The sequence below is a fragment of the Somniosus microcephalus genome, chromosome 19, assembly GCF_052327205.1.
Source record: "Somniosus microcephalus isolate GS21.2 chromosome 19, FLI_Smic_1.0, whole genome shotgun sequence".
Taxonomy (NCBI): domain Eukaryota; kingdom Metazoa; phylum Chordata; class Chondrichthyes; order Squaliformes; family Somniosidae; genus Somniosus; species Somniosus microcephalus.
In genome coordinates, this window is record NC_141005.1 from 23,336,577 (window position 1) to 23,361,789 (window position 25,213).

The window sequence follows — 25,213 nt, forward strand, 5'->3', positions numbered from 1 at the left end:
CTGTAGACTGCAGGAAGATATCAATGGACTCGTCTAGTGGGCAGAACAGTGGCAAATGGAATTCAGTTGGAATACACAATAAATGGTAGGACACTGAGAAATGCAGAGGATCAGCGGGACCTTGGAGTGCATGTCCACAGATCCCTGAAGGTAGCAGGACAGGTAGATAAAGTGGTTAAGCAGGCATACGGGATACTTGCCTTTATTAGCCGAGGCGTAGAATATAAGAGCGGGGAGGTTATGCTTCAACTGTATAAAACACTAGTTAGGCCGCAGCTAGAGTGCCGCGTGCAGTTCTGGTCACCACATTACAAGAAGGATGCGATTGCACGAGAGAAGGTGCAGAGGAGATTTCCGAGGATGTTGCCTGGGCTGGGGAATTTTAGTTATGAGGAAAGATTGGATAGGCTGGGGTTGTTTTCTTTGGAACACAGGAGGCTGAGGCGAGACCTAATTGAGGTGTGTAAAATTATGAGGGGCCGAGATAGAGTGGATAGGAAGGACCTATTTCCCTTAGCAGAAGGGTCAATAATAGATTTCAAGTAATTGGTAGGAGGTTTACAGGGAATTTGAGGAGACATTTTTTCACCCAGTGAATGGTGGGGGTCTGGAATGCACTGCCTGAAAGGGTGGTAGAGGCAGAAACCCTCATCACGTTTAAAAAGTACTTGGATATGCACTTGAACTGCCGTAACCTACAAGGCTACGGACCAAGTGCTGTAAAGTGGGATTTGGGTGGATTGCTCTTTGTCGGCTGGCACGGACAAGATGGGCCGAATGGCCTCCTTCTGTGCTGTAAATTTCTATGACTCTGCCTGATCATGTGACATCTGCCCACACGACTTCTACAAATGTTATTACATTGTAGCCAGGATTGTTTAGTTTCCAATTCCGCCCATTTTGAAGCCAGGTCTCCGTTATGGCTACTATTGCATAACCCCATGTGGCAACTTGCGCCTGCAACTCGTCAATCTTATTTGTAACACTCCTCGCATTAACACACATGCATTTCAACAGCATGCTAGTTGGCTTTCCTTTTTTCCTGAATTTAACTGCTGCTCTTTCTACATTCTTCTTTGTTCTGTTGCTGTTTGTCCCTCCGAGTTTTCTATGCACCTTGTCTCTCCTCTCTGCTGCTGTGTCCTGGTGGCCCTCCGCCAGTGTGTGTATTTTGGCTATCTTATTTTCTTCTTCTGCTTATTTCGGCCCTGTGTCTGGAGCCCCTTGCATTTGTGTAGCAGCAGGAGAATGTGCAGCGAAGAAATGGTCAAAGGAAAGCGAGAGAGAGAGAGAGAGAGAGAGAGAGAGCAGCAAAAAGGATGTTGATTGATTAAGAGCAGTGTGTGCGCAAAACGTTGAGCAGCCTGTGGCGGCAGCAAAAGCCTACAGCACCTGGTATTCCCAGGCGGTCTCCCATCCAAGTACTAACCAGGCCTGACTCTGCTTCGCTTCCGAGATCAGACGAGATCGGGCGTATTCAGACTAGTATGGCCGCAGGCATATACTAGCTGGCTTTCTCTTTACTTAAAGCTGTCGCCCATTTTTTTCTCTTCTACGCATTCATACAAGTATTCAACACTCAATTTACATTTACAAATTTTACTCCTCCCGCAACCCCCCACCCCCCCTCCACCTCTTCTTGCTGCTCTGCCTCCCACACAAACAAACTACAAGCCCAACCCTTCATTGCCTTCTATTCAAATATTACATCAAATAAACATGCTCAAACACCAAGTCTTAAGGGCTGTAGCATCTGTCAAACTGGACAAATACCCAGGCCCGCATCAAATCTATCCCACACTCTTAAGAGAAGTAAGACACCAAATAGCACAGGCTCTCACCATCATTTTACAATCCTCTCTGGCTACAGGTGTGGTGCCCGACCACTGGAGGACTGCTAACGTGCTACCGTTCTTTCAAAAGGGAGAGAGGGATAGACCGCATAATTACAGGACAGTCAGCCTAACCTCGGTGGTGGGAAAATTATTGGAAAAAGTTCTGAGGGACAGGAGAAATCTTCATTTAGAAAGACACGGATTAATCAGGGACAGTCAGCATGGATTTCTTAACGGAAGGTCGTGTCTGACTAACGCAATTCAATTTTTCGAGGAGGTAACAAGGAGGGTCGATGAGGGTAGTGCCTTTGATGTAGTCTATATGGATTTTAGCAAGGCTTTTGATAAGGTCCCGCATGCCAGATTGGTCACGAAAGTAAAAGCCCATGGGATCCAAGGCAAAGTGGCAAGTTGGATCCAAAATTGGCTCAGAGGCAGGAAACAAAGGGTAATGGTCGAAGGGTGTTTTTGTGACCGGAAGGCTGTTTCCAGTGGGGTTCCGCAGGGCTCACAGAATCACAGAAACCCCACAGTGCAGATAGAGGCCATTTCGGCCCATCGAGCCTGCACCGACTCAGTACTGGGCCCTTTGCTTTTTCTGGTATATATCAATGATTTGGATTTGAATGTAGGAAGTATGATTAAGAAGTTTGCAGATGATACAAAAATTGGCCGTGTGGTTAATAATGAAACAGAATGCTGTAGACTGCAGGAAGATATCAATGGACTCGTCTAGTGGGCAGAACAGTGGCAAATGGAATTCAGTTGGAATACACAATAAATGGTAGGACACTGAGAAATGCAGAGGATCAGCGGGACCTTGGAGTGCATGTCCACAGATCCCTGAAGGTAGCAGGACAGGTAGATAAAGTGGTTAAGCAGGCATACGGGATACTTGCCTTTATTAGCCGAGGCGTAGAATATAAGAGCGGGGAGGTTATGCTTCAACTGTATAAAACACTAGTTAGGCCGCAGCTAGAGTGCCGCGTGCAGTTCTGGTCACCACATTACAAGAAGGATGCGATTGCACTAGAGAAGGTGCAGAGGAGATTTCCGAGGATGTTGCCTGGGCTGGGGAATTTTAGTTATGAGGAAAGATTGGATAGGCTGGGGTTGTTTTCTTTGGAACACAGGAGGCTGAGGCGAGACCTAATTGAGGTGTGTAAAATTATGAGGGGCCGAGATAGAGTGGATAGGAAGGACCTATTTCCCTTAGCAGAAGGGTCAATAATAGATTTCAAGTAATTGGTAGGAGGTTTACAGGGAATTTGAGGAGACATTTTTTCACCCAGTGAATGGTGGGGGTCTGGAATGCACTGCCTGAAAGGGTGGTAGAGGCAGAAACCCTCATCACGTTTAAAAAGTACTTGGATATGCACTTGAACTGCCGTAACCAACAAGGCTACGGACCAAGTGCTGTAAAGTGGGATTTGGGTGGATTGCTCTTTGTCGGCTGGCACGGACAAGATGGGCCGAATGGCCTCCTTCTGTGCTGTAAATTTCTATGATTCTGCCTGATCATGTGACATCTGCCCACACGACTTCTACAAATGTTATTACATTGTAGCCAGGATTGTTTAGTTTCCAATTCCGCCCATTTTGAAGCCAGGTCTCCGTTATGGCTACTATTGCATAACCCCATGTGGCAACTTGCGCCTGCAACTCGTCAATCTTATTTGTAACACTCCTCGCATTAACACACATGCATTTCAACAGCATGCTAGTTGGCTTTGCTTTTTTCCTGAATTTAACTGCTGCTCTTTCTACATTCTTCTTTGTTCTGTTGCTGTTTGTCCCTCCGAGTTTTCTATGCACCTTGTCTCTCCTCTCTGCTGCTGTGTCCTGGTGGCCCTCCGCCAGTGTGTATATTTTGGCTATCTTATTTTCTTCTTCTGCTTATTTCGGCCCTGTGTCTGGAGACCCTTGCATTTGTGTAGCAGCAGGAGAATGTGCAGCGAAGAAATGGTCAAAGGAAAGCGAGAGAGAGAGAGAGAGCAGCAAAAAGGATGTTGATTGATTAAGAGCAGTGTGTGCGCGTGTGTGTGCAAAACGTTGAGCAGCCTGTGGCGGCAGCAAAAGCCTACTGCACCTGGCATTCCCAGGCAGTCTCCCATCCAAGTACTAACCAGGCCTGACTCTGCTTAGCTTCCGAGATCAGACGAGATCGGGCGTATTCAGACTAGTATGGCCGTAGGCATATGCTAGCTGGCTTTCTCTTTACTTAAAGCTGTCGCCCATTTTTTTCTCTTCTACGCATTCATACAAGTATTCAACACTCAATTTACATTTACAAATTTTACTCCTCCCGCAACCCCCCACCCCCCCTCCACCTCTTCTTGCTGCTCTGCCTCCCACACAAACAAACTACAAGCCCAACCCTTCATTGCCTTCTATTCAAATATTACATCAAATAAACATGCTCAAACACCAAGTCTTAAGGGCTGTAGCATCTTTCAAACTGGACAAATACCCAGGCCCGCATCAAATCTATCCCACACTCTTAAGAGAAGTAAGACACCAAATAGCACAGGCTCTCACCATCATTTTACAATCCTCTCTGGCTACAGGTGTGGTGCCCGACCACTGGAGGACTGCTAACGTGCTACCGTTCTTTCAAAAGGGAGAGAGGGATAGACCGCATAATTACAGGCCAGTCAGCCTAACCTCGGTGGTGGGAAAATTATTGGAAAAAGTTCTGAGGGACAGGAGAAATCTTCATTTAGAAAGACACGGATTAATCAGGGACAGTCAGCATGGATTTCTTAACGGAAGGTCGTGTCTGACTAACGCAATTCAATTTTTCGAGGAGGTAACAAGGAGGGTCGATGAGGGTAGTGCCTTTGATGTAGTCTATATGGATTTTAGCAAGGCTTTTGATAAGGTCCCGCATGCCAGATTGGTCACGAAAGTAAAAGCCCATGGGATCCAAGGCAAAGTGGCAAGTTGGATCCAAAATTGGCTCAGAGACAGGAAACAAAGGGTAATGGTCGAAGGGTGTTTTTGTGACCGGAAGGCTGTTTCCAGTGGGGTTCCGCAGGGCTCACAGAATCACAGAAACCCCACAGTGCAGATAGAGGCCATTTCGGCCCATCGAGCCTGCACCGACTCAGTACTGGGCCCTTTGCTTTTTCTGGTATATATCAATGATTTGGATTTGAATGTAGGAAGTATGATTAAGAAGTTTGCAGATGATACAAAAATTGGCCGTGTGGTTAATAATGAAACAGAATGCTGTAGACTGCAGGAAGATATCAATGGACTCGTCTAGTGGGCAGAACAGTGGCAAATGGAATTCAGTTGGAATACACAATAAATGGTAGGACACTGAGAAATGCAGAGGATCAGCGGGACCTTGGAGTGCATGTCCACAGATCCCTGAAGGTAGCAGGACAGGTAGATAAAGTGGTTAAGCAGGCATACGGGATACTTGCCTTTATTAGCCGAGGCGTAGAATATAAGAGCGGGGAGGTTATGCTTCAACTGTATAAAACACTAGTTAGGCCGCAGCTAGAGTGCCGCGTGCAGTTCTGGTCACCACATTACAAGAAGGATGCGATTGCACTAGAGAAGGTGCAGAGGAGATTTCCGAGGATGTTGCCTGGGCTGGGGAATTTTAGTTATGAGGAAAGATTGGATAGGCTGGGGTTGTTTTCTTTGGAACACAGGAGGCTGAGGCGAGACCTAATTGAGGTGTGTAAAATTATGAGGGGCCGAGATAGAGTGGATAGGAAGGACCTATTTCCCTTAGCAGAAGGGTCAATAATAGATTTCAAGTAATTGGTAGGAGGTTTACAGGGAATTTGAGGAGACATTTTTTCACCCAGTGAATGGTGGGGGTCTGGAATGCACTGCCTGAAAGGGTGGTAGAGGCAGAAACCCTCATCACGTTTAAAAAGTACTTGGATATGCACTTGAACTGCCGTAACCAACAAGGCTACGGACCAAGTGCTGTAAAGTGGGATTTGGGTGGATTGCTCTTTGTCGGCTGGCACGGACAAGATGGGCCGAATGGCCTCCTTCTGTGCTGTAAATTTCTATGATTCTGCCTGATCATGTGACATCTGCCCACACGACTTCTACAAATGTTATTACATTGTAGCCAGGATTGTTTAGTTTCCAATTCCGCCCATTTTGAAGCCAGGTCTCCGTTATGGCTACTATTGCATAACCCCATGTGGCAACTTGCGCCTGCAACTCGTCAATCTTATTTGTAACACTCCTCGCATTAACACACATGCATTTCAACAGCATGCTAGTTGGCTTTGCTTTTTTCCTGAATTTAACTGCTGCTCTTTCTACATTCTTCTTTGTTCTGTTGCTGTTTGTCCCTCCGAGTTTTCTATGCACCTTGTCTCTCCTCTCTGCTGCTGTGTCCTGGTGGCCCTCCGCCAGTGTGTGTATTTTGGCTATCTTATTTTCTTCTTCTGCTTATTTCGGCCCTGTGTCTGGAGCCCCTTGCATTTGTGTAGCAGCAGGAGAATGTGCAGCGAAGAAATGGTCAAAGGAAAGCGAGAGAGAGAGACAGAGAGAGATAGAGAGAGCAGCAAAAAGGATGTTGATTGATTAAGAGCAGTGTGTGCGCGTGTGTGTGCAAAACGTTGAGCAGCCTGTGGCGGCAGCAAAAGCCTACTGCACCCGGTATTCCCAGGCGGTCTCCCATCCAAGTACTAACCAGGCCTGACTCTGCTTAGCTTCCGAGATCAGACGAGATCGGGCGCATTCAGACTAGTATGGCCGTAGGCATATGCTAGCTGGCTTTCTCTTTACTTAAAGCTGTCGCCCATTTTTTTCTCTTCTACGCATTCATACAAGTATTCAACACTCAATTTACATTTACAAATTTTACTCCTCCCGCAACCCCCCACCCCCCCTCCACCTCTTCTTGCTGCTCTGCCTCCCACACAAACAAACTACAAGCCCAACCCTTCATTGCCTTCTATTCAAATATTACATCAAATAAACATGCTCAAACACCAAGTCTTAAGGGCTGTAGTATCTTTCAAACTGGACAAATACCCAGGCCCGCATCAAATCTATCCCACACTCTTAAGAGAAGTAAGACACCAAATAGCACAGGCTCTCACCATCATTTTACAATCCTCTCTGGCTACAGGTGTGGTGCCCGACCACTGGAGGACTGCTAACGTGCTACCGTTCTTTCAAAAGGGAGAGAGGGATAGACCGCATAATTACAGGCCAGTCAGCCTAACCTCGGTGGTGGGAAAATTATTGGAAAAAGTTCTGAGGGACAGGAGAAATCTTCATTTAGAAAGACACGGATTAATCAGGGACAGTCAGCATGGATTTCTTAACGGAAGGTCGTGTCTGACTAACGCAATTCAATTTTTCGAGGAGGTAACAAGGAGGGTCGATGAGGGTAGTGCCTTTGATGTAGTCTATATGGATTTTAGCAAGGCTTTTGATAAGGTCCCGCATGCCAGATTGGTCACGAAAGTAAAAGCCCATGGGATCCAAGGCAAAGTGGCAAGTTGGATCCAAAATTGGCTCAGAGGCAGGAAACAAAGGGTAATGGTCGAAGGGTGTTTTTGTGACCGGAAGGCTGTTTCCAGTGGGGTTCCGCAGGGCTCACAGAATCACAGAAACCCCACAGTGCAGATAGAGGCCATTTCGGCCCATCGAGCCTGCACCGACTCAGTACTGGGCCCTTTGCTTTTTCTGGTATATATCAATGATTTGGATTTGAATGTAGGAAGTATGATTAAGAAGTTTGCAGATGATACAAAAATTGGCCGTGTGGTTAATAATGAAACAGAATGCTGTAGACTGCAGGAAGATATCAATGGACTCGTCTAGTGGGCAGAACAGTGGCAAATGGAATTCAGTTGGAATACACAATAAATGGTAGGACACTGAGAAATGCAGAGGATCAGCGGGACCTTGGAGTGCATGTCCACAGATCCCTGAAGGTAGCAGGACAGGTAGATAAAGTGGTTAAGCAGGCATACGGGATACTTGCCTTTATTAGCCGAGGCGTAGAATATAAGAGCGGGGAGGTTATGCTTCAACTGTATAAAACACTAGTTAGGCCGCAGCTAGAGTGCCGCGTGCAGTTCTGGTCACCACATTACAAGAAGGATGCGATTGCACTAGAGAAGGTGCAGAGGAGATTTCCGAGGATGTTGCCTGGGCTGGGGAATTTTAGTTATGAGGAAAGATTGGATAGGCTGGGGTTGTTTTCTTTGGAACACAGGAGGCTGAGGCGAGACCTAATTGAGGTGTGTAAAATTATGAGGGGCCGAGATAGAGTGGATAGGAAGGACCTATTTCCCTTAGCAGAAGGGTCAATAATAGATTTCAAGTAATTGGTAGGAGGTTTACAGGGAATTTGAGGAGACATTTTTTCACCCAGTGAATGGTGGGGGTCTGGAATGCACTGCCTGAAAGGGTGGTAGAGGCAGAAACCCTCATCACGTTTAAAAAGTACTTGGATATGCACTTGAACTGCCGTAACCTACAAGGCTACGGACCAAGTGCTGTAAAGTGGGATTTGGGTGGATTGCTCTTTGTCGGCTGGCACGGACAAGATGGGCCGAATGGCCTCCTTCTGTGCTGTAAATTTCTATGATTCTGCCTGATCATGTGACATCTGCCCACACGACTTCTACAAATGTTATTACATTGTAGCCAGGATTGTTTAGTTTCCAATTCCGCCCATTTTGAAGCCAGGTCTCCGTTATAGCTACTATTGCATAACCCCATGTGGCAACTTGCGCCTGCAACTCGTCAATCTTATTTGTAACACTCCTCGCATTAACACACATGCATTTCAACAGCATGCTAGTTGGCTTTGCTTTTTTCCTGAATTTAACTGCTGCTCTTTCTACATTCTTCTTTGTTCTGTTGCTGTTTGTCCCTCCGAGTTTTCTATGCACCTTGTCTCTCCTCTCTGCTGCTGTGTCCTGGTGGCCCTCCGCCAGTGTGTGTATTTTGGCTATCTTATTTTCTTCTTCTGCTTATTTCGGCCCTGTGTCTGGAGCCCCTTGCATTTGTGTAGCAGCAGGAGAATGTGCAGCGAAGAAATGGTCAAAGGAAAGCGAGAGAGAGAGACAGAGAGAGAGAGAGAGAGAGAGAGAGCAGCAAAAAGGATGTTGATTGATTAAGAGCAGTGTGTGCGCGTGTGTGTGCAAAACGTTGAGCAGCCTGTGGCGGCAGCAAAAGCCTACTGCACCCGGTATTCCCAGGCGGTCTCCCATCCAAGTACTAACCAGGCCTGACTCTGCTTAGCTTCCGAGATCAGACGAGATCGGGCGCATTCAGACTAGTATGGCCGTAGGCATATGCTAGCTGGCTTTCTCTTTACTTAAAGCTGTCGCCCATTTTTTTCTCTTCTACGCATTCATACAAGTATTCAACACTCAATTTACATTTACAAATTTTACTCCTCCCGCAACCCCCCACCCCCCCTCCACCTCTTCTTGCTGCTCTGCCTCCCACACAAACAAACTACAAGCCCAACCCTTCATTGCCTTCTATTCAAATATTACATCAAATAAACATGCTCAAACACCAAGTCTTAAGGGCTGTAGTATCTTTCAAACTGGACAAATACCCAGGCCCGCATCAAATCTATCCCACACTCTTAAGAGAAGTAAGACACCAAATAGCACAGGCTCTCACCATCATTTTACAATCCTCTCTGGCTACAGGTGTGGTGCCCGACCACTGGAGGACTGCTAACGTGCTACCGTTCTTTCAAAAGGGAGAGAGGGATAGACCGCATAATTACAGGCCAGTCAGCCTAACCTCGGTGGTGGGAAAATTATTGGAAAAAGTTCTGAGGGACAGGAGAAATCTTCATTTAGAAAGACACGGATTAATCAGGGACAGTCAGCGTGGATTTCTTAACGGAAGGTCGTGTCTGACTAACGCAATTCAATTTTTCGAGGAGGTAACAAGGAGGGTCGATGAGGGTAGTGCCTTTGATGTAGTCTATATGGATTTTAGCAAGGCTTTTGATAAGGTCCCGCATGCCAGATTGGTCACGAAAGTAAAAGCCCATGGGATCCAAGGCAAAGTGGCAAGTTGGATCCAAAATTGGCTCAGAGGCAGGAAACAAAGGGTAATGGTCGAAGGGTGTTTTTGTGACCGGAAGGCTGTTTCCAGTGGGGTTCCGCAGGGCTCACAGAATCACAGAAACCCCACAGTGCAGATAGAGGCCATTTCGGCCCATCGAGCCTGCACCGACTCAGTACTGGGCCCTTTGCTTTTTCTGGTATATATCAATGATTTGGATTTGAATGTAGGAAGTATGATTAAGAAGTTTGCAGATGATACAAAAATTGGCCGTGTGGTTAATAATGAAACAGAATGCTGTAGACTGCAGGAAGATATCAATGGACTCGTCTAGTGGGCAGAACAGTGGCAAATGGAATTCAGTTGGAATACACAATAAATGGTAGGACACTGAGAAATGCAGAGGATCAGCGGGACCTTGGAGTGCATGTCCACAGATCCCTGAAGGTAGCAGGACAGGTAGATAAAGTGGTTAAGCAGGCATACGGGATACTTGCCTTTATTAGCCGAGGCGTAGAATATAAGAGCGGGGAGGTTATGCTTCAACTGTATAAAACACTAGTTAGGCCGCAGCTAGAGTGCCGCGTGCAGTTCTGGTCACCACATTACAAGAAGGATGCGATTGCACTAGAGAAGGTGCAGAGGAGATTTCCGAGGATGTTGCCTGGGCTGGGGAATTTTAGCTATGAGGAAAGATTGGATAGGCTGGGGTTGTTTTCTTTGGAATACAGGAGGCTGAGGCGAGACCTAATTGAGGTGTGTAAAATTATGAGGGGCCGAGATAGAGTGGATAGGAAGGACCTATTTCCCTTAGCAGAAGGGTCAATAATAGATTTCAAGTAATTGGTAGGAGGTTTACAGGGAATTTGAGGAGACATTTTTTCACCCAGTGAATGGTGGGGGTCTGGAATGCACTGCCTGAAAGGGTGGTAGAGGCAGAAACCCTCATCACGTTTAAAAAGTACTTGGATATGCACTTGAACTGCCGTAACCTACAAGGCTACGGACCAAGTGCTGTAAAGTGGGATTTGGGTGGATTGCTCTTTGTCGGCTGGCACGGACAAGATGGGCCGAATGGCCTCCTTCTGTGCTGTAAATTTCTATGATTCTGCCTGATCATGTGACATCTGCCCACACGACTTCTACAAATGTTATTACATTGTAGCCAGGATTGTTTAGTTTCCAATTCCGCCCATTTTGAAGCCAGGTCTCCGTTATGGCTACTATTGCCTAACCCCATGTGGCAACTTGCGCCTGCAACTCGTCAATCTTATTTGTAACGCTCCTCGCATTAACACACATGCATTTCAACAGCATGCTAGTTGGCTTTGCTTTTTTCCTGAATTTAACTGCTGCTCTTTCTACATTCTTCTTTGTTCTGTTGCTGTTTGTCCCTCCGAGTTTTCTATGCACCTTGTCTCTCCTCTCTGCTGCTGTGTCCTGGTGGCCCTCCGCCAGTGTGTGTATTTTGGCTATCTTATTTTCTTCTTCTGCTTATTTCGGCCCTGTGTCTGGAGCCCCTTGCATTTGTGTAGCAGCAGGAGAATGTGCAGCGAAGAAATGGTCAAAGGAAAGCGAGAGAGAGAGAGAGAGAGAGAGAGAGCAGCAAAAAGGATGTTGATTGATTAAGAGCAGTGTGTGCGCGTGTGTGTGCAAAACGTTGAGCAGCCTGTGGCGGCAGCAAAAGCCTACTGCACCTGGTATTCCCAGGCAGTCTCCCATCCAAGTACTAACCAGGCCTGACTCTGCTTAGCTTCCGAGATCAGACGAGATCGGGCGCATTCAGACTAGTATGGCCGTAGGCATATGCTAGCTGGCTTTCTCTTTACTTAAAGCTGTCGCCCATTTTTTTCTCTTCTACGCATTCATACAAGTATTCAACACTCAATTTACATTTACAAATTTTACTCCTCCCGCAACCCCCCACCCCCCCTCCACCTCTTCTTGCTGCTCTGCCTCCCACACAAACAAACTACAAGCCCAACCCTTCATTGCCTTCTATTCAAATATTACATCAAATAAACATGCTCAAACACCAAGTCTTAAGGGCTGTAGCATCTTTCAAACTGGACAAATACCCAGGCCCGCATCAAATCTATCCCACACTCTTAAGAGAAGTAAGACACCAAATAGCACAGGCTCTCACCATCATTTTACAATCCTCTCTGGCTACAGGTGTGGTGCCCGACCACTGGAGGACTGCTAACGTGCTACCGCTCTTTCAAAAGGGAGAGAGGGATAGACCGCATAATTACAGGCCAGTCAGCCTAACCTCGGTGGTGGGAAAATTATTGGAAAAAGTTCTGAGGGACAGGAGAAATCTTCATTTAGAAAGACACGGATTAATCAGGGACAGTCAGCATGGATTTCTTAACGGAAGGTCGTGTCTGACTAACGCAATTCAATTTTTCGAGGAGGTAACAAGGAGGGTCGATGAGGGTAGTGCCTTTGATGTAGTCTATATGGATTTTAGCAAGGCTTTTGATAAGGTCCCGCATGCCAGATTGGTCACGAAAGTAAAAGCCCATGGGATCCAAGGCAAAGTGGCAAGTTGGATCCAAAATTGGCTCAGAGGCAGGAAACAAAGGGTAATGGTCGAAGGGTGTTTTTGTGACCGGAAGGCTGTTTCCAGTGGGGTTCCGCAGGGCTCAGAGAATCACAGAAACCCCACAGTGCAGATAGAGGCCATTTCGGCCCATCGAGCCTGCACCGACTCAGTACTGGGCCCTTTGCTTTTTCTGGTATATATCAATGATTTGGATTTGAATGTAGGAAGTATGATTAAGAAGTTTGCAGATGATACAAAAATTGGCCGTGTGGTTAATAATGAAACAGAATGCTGTAGACTGCAGGAAGATATCAATGGACTCGTCTAGTGGGCAGAACAGTGGCAAATGGAATTCAGTTGGAATACACAATAAATGGTAGGACACTGAGAAATGCAGAGGATCAGCGGGACCTTGGAGTGCATGTCCACAGATCCCTGAAGGTAGCAGGACAGGTAGATAAAGTGGTTAAGCAGGCATACGGGATACTTGCCTTTATTAGCCGAGGCGTAGAATATAAGAGCGGGGAGGTTATGCTTCAACTGTATAAAACACTAGTTAGGCCGCAGCTAGAGTGCCGCGTGCAGTTCTGGTCACCACATTACAAGAAGGATGCGATTGCACTAGAGAAGGTGCAGAGGAGATTTCCGAGGATGTTGCCTGGGCTGGGGAATTTTAGTTATGAGGAAAGATTGGATAGGCTGGGGTTGTTTTCTTTGGAACACAGGAGGCTGAGGCGAGACCTAATTGAGGTGTGTAAAATTATGAGGGGCCGAGATAGAGTGGATAGGAAGGACCTATTTCCCTTAGCAGAAGGGTCAATAATAGATTTCAAGTAATTGGTAGGAGGTTTACAGGGAATTTGAGGAGACATTTTTTCACCCAGTGAATGGTGGGGGTCTGGAATGCACTGCCTGAAAGGGTGGTAGAGGCAGAAACCCTCATCACGTTTAAAAAGTACTTGGATATGCACTTGAACTGCCGTAACCTACAAGGCTACGGACCAAGTGCTGTAAAGTGGGATTTGGGTGGATTGCTCTTTGTCGGCTGGCACGGACAAGATGGGCCGAATGGCCTCCTTCTGTGCTGTAAATTTCTATGATTCTGCCTGATCATGTGACATCTGCCCACACGACTTCTACAAATGTTATTACATTGTAGCCAGGATTGTTTAGTTTCCAATTCCGCCCATTTTGAAGCCAGGTCTCCGTTATGGCTACTATTGCATAACCCCATGTGGCAACTTGCGCCTGCAACTCGTCAATCTCATTTGTAACGCTCCTCGCATTAACACACATGCATTTCAACAGCATGCTAGTTGGCTTTGCTTTTTTCCTGAATTTAACTGCTGCTCTTTCTACATTCTTCTTTGTTCTGTTGCTGTTTGTCCCTCCGAGTTTTCTATGCACCTTGTCTCTCCTCTCTGCTGCTGTGTCCTGGTGGCCCTCCGCCAGTGTGTGTATTTTGGCTATCTTATTTTCTTCTTCTGCTTATTTCGGCCCTGTGTCTGGAGCCCCTTGCATTTGTGTAGCAGCAGGAGAATGTGCAGCGAAGAAATGGTCAAAGGAAAGCGAGAGAGAGAGACAGAGAGAGAGAGAGAGAGAGCAGCAAAAAGGATGTTGATTGATTAAGAGCAGTGTGTGCGCGTGTGTGTGCAAAACGTTGAGCAGCCTGTGGCGGCAGCAAAAGCCTACTGCACCTGGTATTCCCAGGCAGTCTCCCATCCAAGTACTAACCAGGCCTGACTCTGCTTAGCTTCCGAGATCAGACGAGATCGGGCGCATTCAGACTAGTATGGCCGTAGGCATATGCTAGCTGGCTTTCTCTTTACTTAAAGCTGTCGCCCATTTTTTTCTCTTCTACGCATTCATACAAGTATTCAACACTCAATTTACATTTACAAATTTTACTCCTCCCGCAACCCCCCACCCCCCCTCCACCTCTTCTTGCTGCTCTGCCTCCCACACAAACAAACTACAAGCCCAACCCTTCATTGCCTTCTATTCAAATATTACATCAAATAAACATGCTCAAACACCAAGTCTTAAGGGCTGTAGCATCTTTCAAACTGGACAAATACCCAGGCCCGCATCAAATCTATCCCACACTCTTAAGAGAAGTAAGACACCAAATAGCACAGGCTCTCACCATCATTTTACAATCCTCTCTGGCTACAGGTGTGGTGCCCGACCACTGGAGGACTGCTAACGTGCTACCGTTCTTTCAAAAGGGAGAGAGGGATAGACCGCATAATTACAGGCCAGTCAGCCTAACCTCGGTGGTGGGAAAATTATTGGAAAAAGTTCTGAGGGACAGGAGAAATCTTCATTTAGAAAGACACGGATTAATCAGGGACAGTCAGCATGGATTTCTTAACGGAAGGTCGTGTCTGACTAACGCAATTCAATTTTTCGAGGAGGTAACAAGGAGGGTCGATGAGGGTAGTGCCTTTGATGTAGTCTATATGGATTTTAGCAAGGCTTTTGATAAGGTCCCGCATGCCAGATTGGTCACGAAAGTAAAAGCCCATGGGATCCAAGGCAAAGTGGCAAGTTGGATCCAAAATTGGCTCAGAGGCAGGAAACAAAGGGTAATGGTCGAAGGGTGTTTTTGTGACCGGAAGGCTGTTTCCAGTGGGGTTCCGCAGGGCTCAGAGAATCACAGAAACCCCACAGTGCAGATAGAGGCCATTTCGGCCCATCGAGCCTGCACCGACTCAGTACTGGGCCCTTTGCTTTTTCTGGTATATATCAATGATTTGGATTTGAATGTAGGAAGTATGATTAAGAAGTTTGCAGATGATACAAAAATTGGCCGTGTGGTTAATAATGAAACAGAATGCTGTAGACTGCAGGAAGATATCAATGGACTCGTCTAGTGGGCAGAACAGTGGCAAATGGAATTCAGTTGGAATACACAATAAATGGTAGGACACTGAGAAATGCAGAGGATCAGCGGGACCTTGGAGTGCATGTCCACAGATCCCTGAAGGTAGCAGGACAGGTAGATAAAGTGGTTAAGCAGGCATACGGGATACTTGCCTTTATTAGCCGAGGCGTAGAATATAAGAGCGGGGAGGTTATGCTTCAACTGTATAAAACACTAGTTAGGCCGCAGCTAGAGTGCCGCGTGCAGTTCTGGTCACCACATTACAAGAAGGATGCGATTGCACTAGAGAAGGTGCAGAGGAGATTTCCGAGGATGTTGCCTGGGCTGGGGAATTTTAGTTATGAGGAAAGATTGGATAGGCTGGGGTTGTTTTCTTTGGAACACAGGAGGCTGAGGCGAGACCTAATTGAGGTGTGTAAAATTATGAGGGGCCGAGATAGAGTGGATAGGAAGGACCTATTTCCCTTAGCAGAAGGGTCAATAATAGATTTCAAGTAATTGGTAGGAGGTTTACAGGGAATTTGAGGAGACATTTTTTCACCCAGTGAATGGTGGGGGTCTGGAATGCACTGCCTGAAAGGGTGGTAGAGGCAGAAACCCTCATCACGTTTAAAAAGTACTTGGATATGCACTTGAACTGCCGTAACCTACAAGGCTACGGACCAAGTGCTGTAAAGTGGGATTTGGGTGGATTGCTCTTTGTCGGCTGGCACGGACAAGATGGGCCGAATGGCCTCCTTCTGTGCTGTAAATTTCTATGATTCTGCCTGATCATGTGACATCTGCCCACACGACTTCTACAAATGTTATTACATTGTAGCCAGGATTGTTTAGTTTCCAATTCCGCCCATTTTGAAGCCAGGTCTCCGTTATAGCTACTATTGCATAACCCCATGTGGCAACTTGCGCCTGCAACTCGTCAATCTTATTTGTAACGCTCCTCGCATTAACACACATGCATTTCAACAGCATGCTAGTTGGCTTTGCTTTTTTCCTGAATTTAACTGCTGCTCTTTCGACATTCTTCTTTGTTCTGTTGCTGTTTGTCCCTCCGAGTTTTCTATGCACCTTGTCTCTCCTCTCTGCTGCTGTGTCCTGGTGGCCCTCCGCCAGTGTGTGTATTTTGGCTATCTTATTTTCTTCTTCTGCTTATTTCGGCCCTGTGTCTGGAGCCCCTTGCATTTGTGTAGCAGCAGGAGAATGTGCAGCGAAGAAATGGTCAAAGGAAAGCGAGAGAGAGAGACAGAGAGAGAGAGAGAGAGAGAGCAGCAAAAAGGATGTTGATTGATTAAGAGCAGTGTGTGCGCGTGTGTGTGCAAAACGTTGAGCAGCCTGTGGCGGCAGCAAAAGCCTACTGCACCTGGTATTCCCAGGCGGTCTCCCATCCAAGTACTAACCAGGCCTGACTCTGCTTAGCTGCCGAGATCAGACGAGATCGGGCGCATTCAGACTAGTATGGCCGTAGGCATATGCAAGCTGGCTTTCTCTTTACTTAAAGCTGTCGCCCATTTTTTTCTCTTCTACGCATTCATACAAGTATTCAACACTCAATTTACATTTACAAATTTTACTCCTCCCGCAACCCCCCACCCCCCCTCCACCTCTTCTTGCTGCTCTGCCTCCCACACAAACAAACTACAAGCCCAACCCTTCATTGCCTTCTATTCAAATATTACATCAAATAAACATGCTCAAACACCAAGTCTTAAGGGCTGTAGCATCTTTCAAACTGGACAAATACCCAGGCCCGCATCAAATCTATCCCACACTCTTAAGAGAAGTAAGACACCAAATAGCACAGGCTCTCACCATCATTTTACAATCCTCTCTGGCTACAGGTGTGGTGCCCGACCACTGGAGGACTGCTAACGTGCTACCGTTCTTTCAAAAGGGAGAGAGGGATAGACCGCATAATTACAGGCCAGTCAGCCTAACCTCGGTGGTGGGAAAATTATTGGAAAAAGTTCTGAGGGACAGGAGAAATCTTCATTTAGAAAGACACGGATTAATCAGGGACAGTCAGCATGGATTTCTTAACGGAAGGTCGTGTCTGACTAACGCAATTCAATTTTTCGAGGAGGTAACAAGGAGGGTCGATGAGGGTAGTGCCTTTGATGTAGTCTATATGGATTTTAGCAAGGCTTTTGATAAGGTCCCGCATGCCAGATTGGTCACGAAAGTAAAAGCCCATGGGATCCAAGGCAAAGTGGCAAGTTGGATCCAAAATTGGCTCAGAGGCAGGAAACAAAGGGTAATGGTCGAAGGGTGTTTTTGTGACCGGAAGGCTGTTTCCAGTGGGGTTCCGCAGGGCTCACAGAATCACAGAAACCCCACAGTGCAGATAGAGGCCATTTCGGCCCATCGAGCCTGCACCGACTCAGTACTGGGCCCTTTGCTTTTTCTGGTATATATCAATGATTTGGATTTGAATGTAGGAAGTATGATTAAGAAGTTTGCAGATGATACAAAAATTGGCCGTGTGGTTAATAATGAAACAGAATGCTGTAGACTGCAGGAAGATATCAATGGACTCGTCTAGTGGGCAGAACAGTGGCAAATGGAATTCAGTTGGAATACACAATAAATGGTAGGACACTGAGAAATGCAGAGGATCAGCGGGACCTTGGAGTGCATGTCCACAGATCCCTGAAGGTAGCAGGACAGGTAGATAAAGTGGTTAAGCAGGCATACGGGATACTTGCCTTTATTAGCCGAGGCGTAGAATATAAGAGCGGGGAGGTTATGCTTCAACTGTATAAAACACTAGTTAGGCCGCAGCTAGAGTGCCGCGTGCAGTTCTGGTCACCACATTACAAGAAGGATGCGATTGCACTAGAGAAGGTGCAGAGGAGATTTCCGAGGATGTTGCCTGGGCTGGGGAATTTTAGCTATGAGGAAAGATTGGATAGGCTGGGGTTGTTTTCTTTGGAATACAGGAGGCTGAGGCGAGACCTAATTGAGGTGTGTAAAATTATGAGGGGCCGAGATAGAGTGGATAGGAAGGACCTATTTCCCTTAGCAGAAGGGTCAATAATAGATTTCAAGTAATTGGTAGGAGGTTTACAGGGAATTTGAGGAGACATTTTTTCACCCAGTGAATGGTGGGGGTCTGGAATGCACTGCCTGAAAGGGTGGTAGAGGCAGAAACCCTCATCACGTTTAAAAAGTACTTGGATATGCACTTGAACTGCCGTAACCTACAAGGCTACGGACCAAGTGCTGTAAAGTGGGATTTGGGTGGATTGCTCTTTGTCGGCTGGCACGGACAAGATGGGCCGAATGGCCTCCTTCTGTGCTGTAAATTTCTATGATTCTGCCTGATCATGTGACATCTGCCCACACGACTTCTACAAATGTTATTACATTGTAGCCAGGATTGTTTAGTTTCCAATTCCGCCCATTTTGAAGCCAGGTCTCCGTTATGGCTACTATTGCCTAACCCCATGTGGCAACTTGCGCCTGCAACTCGTCAATCTTATTTGTAACACTCCTCGCATTAACACACATGCATTTCAACAGCATGCTAGTTGGCTTTGCTTTTTTCCTGAATTTAACTGCTGCTCTTTCTACATTCTTCTTTGTTCTGTTGCTGTTTGTCCCTCCGAGTTTTCTATGCACCTTGTCTCTCCTCTCTGCTGCTGTGTCCTGGTGGCCCTCCGCCAGTGTGTGTATTTTGGCTATCTTATTTTCTTCTTCTGCTTATTTCGGCCCTGTGTCTGGAGCCCCTTGCATTTGTGTAGCAGCAGGAGAATGTGCAGCGAAGAAATGGTCAAAGGAAAGCGAGAGAGAGAGACAGAGAGAGAGAGAGCAGCAAAAAGGATGTTGATTGATTAAGAGCAGTGTGTGCGCGTGTGTGTGCAAAACGTTGAGCAGCCTGTGGCGGCAGCAAAAGCCTACTGCACCCGGTATTCCCAGGCAGTCTCCCATCCAAGTACTAACCAGGCCTGACGCTGCTTAGCTTCCGAGATCAGACGAGATCGGGCGCATTCAGACTAGTATGGCCGTAGGCATATGCTAGCTGGCTTTCTCTTTACTTAAAGCTGTCGCCCATTTTTTTCTCTTCTACGCATTCATACAAGTATTCAACACTCAATTTACATTTACAAATTTTACTCCTCCCGCAACCCCCCACCCCCCCTCCACCTCTTCTTGCTGCTCTGCCTCCCACACAAACAAACTACAAGCCCAACCCTTCATTGCCTTCTATTCAAATATTACATCAAATAAACATGCTCAAACACCAAGTCTTAAGGGCTGTAGCATCTTTCAAACTGGACAAATACCCAGGCCCGCATCAAATCTATCCCACACTCTTAAGAGAAGTAAGACACCAAATAGCACAGGCTCTCACCATCATTTTACAATCCTCTCTGGCTACAGGTGTGGTGCCCGACCACTGGAGGACTGCTAACGTGCTACCGCTCTTTCAAAAGGGAGAGAGGGATAGACCGCATAATTACAGGACAGTCAGCCTAACCTCGGTGGTGGGAAAATTATTGGAAAAAGTTCTGAGGGACAGGAGAAATCTTCATTTAGAAAGACACGGATTAATCAGGGACAGTCAGCATGGATTTCTTAACGGAAGGTCGTGTCTGACTAACGCAATTCAATTTTTCGAGGAGGTAACAAGGAGGGTCGATGAGGGTAGTGCCTTTGATGTAGTCTATATGGATTTTAGCAAGGCTTTTGATAAGGTCCCGCATGCCAGATTGGTCACGAAAGTAAAAGCCCATGGGATCCAAGGCAAAGTGGCAAGTTGGATCCAAAATTGGCTCAGAGGCAGGAAACAAAGGGTAATGGTCGAAGGGTGTTTTTGTGACCGGAAGGCTGTTTCCAGTGGGGTTCCGCAGGGCTCACAGAATCACAGAAACCCCACAGTGCAGATAGAGGCCATTTCGGCCCATCGAGCCTGCACCGACTCAGTACTGGGCCCTTTGCTTTTTCTGGTATATATCAATGATTTGGATTTGAATGTAGGAAGTATGATTAAGAAGTTTGCAGATGATACAAAAATTGGCCGTGTGGTTAATAATGAAACAGAATGCTGTAGACTGCAGGAAGATATCAATGGACTCGTCTAGTGGGCAGAACAGTGGCAAATGGAATTCAGTTGGAATACACAATAAATGGTAGGACACTGAGAAATGCAGAGGATCAGCGGGACCTTGGAGTGCATGTCCACAGATCCCTGAAGGTAGCAGGACAGGTAGATAAAGTGGTTAAGCAGGCATACGGGATACTTGCCTTTATTAGCCGAGGCGTAGAATATAAGAGCGGGGAGGTTATGCTTCAACTGTATAAAACACTAGTTAGGCCGCAGCTAGAGTGCCGCGTGCAGTTCTGGTCACCACATTACAAGAAGGATGCGATTGCACTAGAGAAGGTGCAGAGGAGATTTCCGAGGATGTTGCCTGGGCTGGGGAATTTTAGTTATGAGGAAAGATTGGATAGGCTGGGGTTGTTTTCTTTGGAACACAGGAGGCTGAGGCGAGACCTAATTGAGGTGTGTAAAATTATGAGGGGCCGAGATAGAGTGGATAGGAAGGACCTATTTCCCTTAGCAGAAGGGTCAATAATAGATTTCAAGTAATTGGTAGGAGGTTTACAGGGAATTTGAGGAGACATTTTTTCACCCAGTGAATGGTGGGGGTCTGGAATGCACTGCCTGAAAGGGTGGTAGAGGCAGAAACCCTCATCACGTTTAAAAAGTACTTGGATATGCACTTGAACTGCCGTAACCTACAAGGCTACGGACCAAGTGCTGTAAAGTGGGATTTGGGTGGATTGCTCTTTGTCGGCTGGCACGGACAAGATGGGCCGAATGGCCTCCTTCTGTGCTGTAAATTTCTATGATTCTGCCTGATCATGTGACATCTGCCCACACGACTTCTACAAATGTTATTACATTGTAGCCAGGATTGTTTAGTTTCCAATTCCGCCCATTTTGAAGCCAGGTCTCCGTTATGGCTACTATTGCATAACCCCATGTGGCAACTTGCGCCTGCAACTCGTCAATCTCATTTGTAACGCTCCTCGCATTAACACACATGCATTTCAACAGCATGCTAGTTGGCTTTGCTTTTTTCCTGAATTTAACTGCTGCTCTTTCTACATTCTTCTTTGTTCTGTTGCTGTTTGTCCCTCCGAGTTTTCTATGCACCTTGTCTCTCCTCTCTGCTGCTGTGTCCTGGTGGCCCTCCGCCAGTGTGTGTATTTTGGCTATCTTATTTTCTTCTTCTGCTTATTTCGGCCCTGTGTCTGGAGCCCCTTGCATTTGTGTAGCAGCAGGAGAATGTGCAGCGAAGAAATGGTCAAAGGAAAGCGAGAGAGAGAGACAGAGAGAGAGAGAGAGAGAGAGCAGCAAAAAGGATGTTGATTGATTAAGAGCAGTGTGTGCGCGTGTGTGTGCAAAACGTTGAGCAGCCTGTGGCGGCAGCAAAAGCCTACTGCACCTGGTATTCCCAGGCGGTCTCCCATCCAAGTACTAACCAGGCCTGACTCTGCTTAGCTTCCGAGATCAGACGAGATCGGGCACATTCAGACTAGTATGGCCGTAGGCATATGCTAGCTGGCTTTCTCTTTACTTAAAGCTGTCGCCCATTTTTTTCTCTTCTACGCATTCATACAAGTATTCAACACTCAATTTACATTTACAAATTTTACTCCTCCCGCAACCCCCCACCCCCCCTCCACCTCTTCTTGCTGCTCTGCCTCCCACACAAACAAACTACAAGCCCAACCCTTCATTGCCTTCTATTCAAATATTACATCAAATAAACATGCTCAAACACCAAGTCTTAAGGGCTGTAGCATCTTTCAAACTGGACAAATACCCAGGCCCGCATCAAATCTATCCCACACTCTTAAGAGAAGTAAGACACCAAATAGCACAGGCTCTCACCATCATTTTACAATCCTCTCTGGCTACAGGTGTGGTGCCCGACCACTGGAGGACTGCTAACGTGCTACCGTTCTTTCAAAAGGGAGAGAGGGATAGACCGCATAATTACAGGCCAGTCAGCCTAACCTCGGTGGTGGGAAAATTATTGGAAAAAGTTCTGAGGGACAGGAGAAATCTTCATTTAGAAAGACACGGATTAATCAGGGACAGTCAGCATGGATTTCTTAACGGAAGGTCGTGTCTGACTAATGCAATTCAATTTTTCGAGGAGGTAACAAGGAGGGTCGATGAGGGTAGTGCCTTTGATGTAGTCTATATGGATTTTAGCAAGGCTTTTGATAAGGTCCCGCATGCCAGATTGGTCACGAAAGTAAAAGCCCATGGGATCCAAGGCAAAGTGGCAAGTTGGATCCAAAATTGGCTCAGAGGCAGGAAACAAGGGTGTTTTTGTGACCGGAAGGCTGTTTCCAGTGGGGTTCCGCAGGGCTCACAGAATCACAGAAACCCCACAGTGCAGATAGAGGCCATTTCGGCCCATCGAGCCTGCACCGACTCAGTACTGGGCCCTTTGCTTTTTCTGGTATATATCAATGATTTGGATTTGAATGTAGGAAGTATGATTAAGAAGTTTGCAGATGATACAAAAATTGGCCGTGTGGTTAATAATGAAACAGAATGCTGTAGACTGCAGGAAGATATCAATGGACTCGTCTAGTGGGCAGAACAGTGGCAAATGGAATTCAGTTGGAATACACAATAAATGGTAGGACACTGAGAAATGCAGAGGATCAGCGGGACCTTGGAGTGCATGTCCACAGATCCCTGAAGGTAGCAGGACAGGTAGATAAAGTGGTTAAGCAGGCATACGGGATACTTGCCTTTATTAGCCGAGGCGTAGAATATAAGAGCGGGGAGGTTATGCTTCAACTGTATAAAACACTAGTTAGGCCGCAGCTAGAGTGCCGCGTGCAGTTCTGGTCACCACATTACAAGAAGGATGCGATTGCACTAGAGAAGGTGCAGAGGAGATTTCCGAGGATGTTGCCTGGGCTGGGGAATTTTAGTTATGAGGAAAGATTGGATAGGCTGGGGTTGTTTTCTTTGGAACACAGGAGGCTGAGGTGAGACCTAATTGAGGTGTGTAAAATTATGAGGGGCCGAGATAGAGTGGATAGGAAGGACCTATTTCCCTTAGCAGAAGGGTCAATAATAGATTTCAAGTAATTGGTAGGAGGTTTACAGGGAATTTGAGGAGACATTTTTTCACCCAGTGAATGGTGGGGGTCTGGAATGCACTGCCTGAAAGGGTGGTAGAGGCAGAAACCCTCATCACGTTTAAAAAGTACTTGGATATGCACTTGAACTGCCGTAACCTACAAGGCTACGGACCAAGTGCTGTAAAGTGGGATTTGGGTGGATTGCTCTTTGTCGGCTGGCACGGACAAGATGGGCCGAATGGCCTCCTTCTGTGCTGTAAATTTCTATGATTCTGCCTGATCATGTGACATCTGCCCACACGACTTCTACAAATGTTATTACATTGTAGCCAGGATTGTTTAGTTTCCAATTCCGCCCATTTTGAAGCCAGGTCTCCGTTATGGCTACTATTGCATAACCCCATGTGGCAACTTGCGCCTGCAACTCGTCAATCTTATTTGTAACGCTCCTCGCATTAACACACATGCATTTCAACAGCATGCTAGTTGGCTTTGCTTTTTTCCTGAATTTAACTGCTGCTCTTTCTACATTCTTCTTTGTTCTGTTGCTGTTTGTCCCTCCGAGTTTTCTATGCACCTTGTCTCACCTCTCTGCTGCTGTGTCCTGGTGGCCCTCCGCCAGTGTGTGTATTTTGGCTATCTTATTTTCTTCTTCTGCTTATTTTGGCCCTGTGTCTGGAGCCCCTTGCATTTGTGTAGCAGCAGGAGAATGTGCAGCGAAGAAATGGTCAAAGGAAAGCGAGAGAGAGAGAGAGAGCAGCAAAAAGGATGTTGATTGATTAAGAGCAGTGTGTGCGCGTGTGTGTGCAAAACGTTGAGCAGCCTGTGGCGGCAGCAAAAGCCTACTGCACCTGGTATTCCCAGGCGGTCTCCCATCCAAGTACTAACCAGGCCTGACTCTGCTTAGCTTCCGAGATCAGACGAGATCGGGCGCATTCAGACTAGTATGGCCGTAGGCATATGCTAGCTGGCTTTCTCTTTACTTAAAGCTGTCGCCCATTTTTTTCTCTTCTACGCATTCATACAAGTATTCAACACTCAATTTACATTTACAAATTTTACTCCTCCCGCAACCCCCCACCCCCCCTCCACCTCTTCTTGCTGCTCTGCCTCCCACACAAACAAACTACAAGCCCAACCCTTCATTGCCTTCTATTCAAATATTACATCAAATAAACATGCTCAAACACCAAGTCTTAAGGGCTGTAGCATCTTTCAAACTGGACAAATACCCAGGCCCGCATCAAATCTATCCCACACTCTTAAGAGAAGTAAGACACCAAATAGCACAGGCTCTCACCATCATTTTACAATCCTCTCTGGCTACAGGTGTGGTGCCCGACCACTGGAGGACTGCTAACGTGCTACCGTTCTTTCAAAAGGGAGAGAGGGATAGACCGCATAATTACAGGCCAGTCAGCCTAACCTCGGTGGTGGGAAAATTATTGGAAAAAGTTCTGAGGGACAGGAGAAATCTTCATTTAGAAAGACACGGATTAATCAGGGACAGTCAGCATGGATTTCTTAACGGAAGGTCGTGTCTGACTAATGCAATTCAATTTTTCGAGGAGGTAACAAGGAGGGTCGATGAGGGTAGTGCCTTTGATGTAGTCTATATGGATTTTAGCAAGGCTTTTGATAAGGTCCCGCATGCCAGATTGGTCACGAAAGTAAAAGCCCATGGGATCCAAGGCAAAGTGGCAAGTTGGATCCAAAATTGGCTCAGAGGCAGGAAACAAGGGTGTTTTTGTGACCGGAAGGCTGTTTCCAGTGGGGTTCCGCAGGGCTCAC

General features: G+C 46.6%; 8 non-coding genes and 2 pseudogenes across 8 annotated transcripts; all 10 read right to left on the reverse strand.

Moving 5' to 3' along the window:
* Positions 1-1,380: 1,380 nt before the first annotated feature.
* LOC147103911 (5S ribosomal RNA) lies at positions 1,381-1,499 on the reverse strand. The gene has a single exon (XR_015072455.1). It is a non-coding gene; the product is annotated as a 5S ribosomal RNA (ribosomal RNA).
* A 2,413-nt stretch (positions 1,500-3,912) lies between these two features.
* On the reverse strand, positions 3,913-4,031 carry LOC147103912 (5S ribosomal RNA; annotated as a pseudogene).
* A 2,427-nt stretch (positions 4,032-6,458) lies between these two features.
* Positions 6,459-6,577, reverse strand: LOC147103913 (5S ribosomal RNA). Its single transcript, XR_015072580.1, has one exon. It is a non-coding gene; the product is annotated as a 5S ribosomal RNA (ribosomal RNA).
* A 2,435-nt stretch (positions 6,578-9,012) lies between these two features.
* Positions 9,013-9,131, reverse strand: LOC147103914 (5S ribosomal RNA). The gene has a single exon (XR_015072581.1). It is a non-coding gene; the product is annotated as a 5S ribosomal RNA (ribosomal RNA).
* A 2,423-nt stretch (positions 9,132-11,554) lies between these two features.
* Positions 11,555-11,673, reverse strand: LOC147103915 (5S ribosomal RNA). Its single transcript, XR_015072675.1, has one exon. It is a non-coding gene; the product is annotated as a 5S ribosomal RNA (ribosomal RNA).
* A 2,429-nt stretch (positions 11,674-14,102) lies between these two features.
* On the reverse strand, positions 14,103-14,221 carry LOC147103916 (5S ribosomal RNA). The gene has a single exon (XR_015072676.1). It is a non-coding gene; the product is annotated as a 5S ribosomal RNA (ribosomal RNA).
* Positions 14,222-16,652: 2,431 nt separating this feature from the next.
* Positions 16,653-16,771, reverse strand: LOC147103917 (5S ribosomal RNA). Its single transcript, XR_015072591.1, has one exon. It is a non-coding gene; the product is annotated as a 5S ribosomal RNA (ribosomal RNA).
* Positions 16,772-19,194: 2,423 nt separating this feature from the next.
* On the reverse strand, positions 19,195-19,313 carry LOC147103918 (5S ribosomal RNA; annotated as a pseudogene).
* A 2,431-nt stretch (positions 19,314-21,744) lies between these two features.
* On the reverse strand, positions 21,745-21,863 carry LOC147103919 (5S ribosomal RNA). The gene has a single exon (XR_015072610.1). It is a non-coding gene; the product is annotated as a 5S ribosomal RNA (ribosomal RNA).
* A 2,398-nt stretch (positions 21,864-24,261) lies between these two features.
* Positions 24,262-24,380, reverse strand: LOC147103920 (5S ribosomal RNA). The gene has a single exon (XR_015072421.1). It is a non-coding gene; the product is annotated as a 5S ribosomal RNA (ribosomal RNA).
* Positions 24,381-25,213: the final 833 nt, after the last annotated feature.